The sequence below is a fragment of the Phocoena phocoena genome, chromosome 8, assembly GCF_963924675.1.
Source record: "Phocoena phocoena chromosome 8, mPhoPho1.1, whole genome shotgun sequence".
NCBI classification, from domain to species: domain Eukaryota; kingdom Metazoa; phylum Chordata; class Mammalia; order Artiodactyla; family Phocoenidae; genus Phocoena; species Phocoena phocoena.
In genome coordinates, this window is record NC_089226.1 from 1,291,341 (window position 1) to 1,292,735 (window position 1,395).

Below are 1,395 nucleotides of genomic sequence, written 5' to 3' on the forward strand. Positions count from 1 at the left end.
GGCTTCCTCCTGGGTTCCACAAACTGTGCAGAACGATAAATGTTTATTGTTTTCAGCAACTGTTTCTTTCTCGGAGTGGTTTGTTCAACAGCAGTAGATTATTGATACGGTGTGTTTCTCTATGACGAGGTTTCTTTCACCATACCCTTCCCAATAATGTCTTTTACTGGAGCCGAGCCTATTGATAAATCAGCCTTCCTTTATCCAATCAAACTGAAGAATGTTCCTCTCATTTATTTTGTGGGCTTAGCATACTGCCTGGTAAATAGCTTGTCTCAGTATTAAAAAATATGGAGCAAATGCCAGAGGAATCAGGCGAATTAATTAAATCAATAAATTTCAGTGTCTGTCAAATAAGTGTTACTGATAAAGTTAAAACACAATGAGGGGCTTCCCTCGTGGCACAGTGGTTAAGCATCTGCCTGCCAATGCAGGGCGCAGGGGTTCAAGTCCTGGTCCGGGAAGATCCCACATGCTGTGGAGCAACTAAGCCCATGCATTGCAGCTACTGAGCCTGTGCTCTAGAGCCCATGAGCCACAACTACTGAGCCCGTGTGCCACAACTACTGAAGCCCATGCGCCTAGAGCCCGTGATCTGCGACAAGAGAAGACACCGCAGTGAGAGGCCCACGTACCACAATGAAGAGTAGACCCCGCTCACTGCAACTAGAGAAAGCCCGTGGGCAGCAATGAGGACCCAACACAGCCAAAAATAAATTTATTAAAAAAAACAAAACCAAAAAAACCGCAATGAGCTTCTGCCTCGTTGCAGCTGAGAAAGCAACATGGGTCACCAGCAGCTCTACTGGAGCCATCTGGGAAAATTCGGCCAGGGTTCTCGCTCAGACCGGCACGGTGTGATCCGGGAATATGGCTCAATATACGCCGCCCGTGTTTCTGCCCGTACGCGAAGGACATCAGCTTCCTTAGGTTGGACTAAGTGTGAACTTCTTGAATGGGTCATCAAGCATATCTACCTTCCTCAGAAACAATACTAACTCTTTGCATATAAAATAAAAAATTTTAAACTTCAGAAATACCCACAATGAAACTCACTTCTGGATATCTGCCTGTGATTTATGGGGGAGGGGAAGTCAGGTGGTAAAGTTGACCTCCTATTGCTAGATTGATAATAAAAATTACATATAAAAAGTGCCAAGGGTGGTCTTTCAGTTAAGTGACTAGTCCCATGGATGACTGGATCTGAGCCTAGACCTTCACAGTTACCTCGGGTGTCTAGAACATGGCACCCATGGGGTCACCGTCGCAGGTTCCCAGCCACAAACTCTCACTTCTCTCATCCAGCTGAATTCTGTAGCTTCCGTGACAAAGGGGAAGAAATTCTAAGAGAGAGGGAATGAAACTGTTAATGACCTGGGTCCTTGGACTCATTAA

General features: G+C 45.6%; 1 pseudogene; it reads left to right on the top strand.

The window, feature by feature from the left end:
• The first annotated feature begins 785 nt into the window (after positions 1-785).
• LOC136127499 (small ribosomal subunit protein uS14-like) lies at positions 786-940 on the top strand (annotated as a pseudogene).
• Positions 941-1,395: the final 455 nt, after the last annotated feature.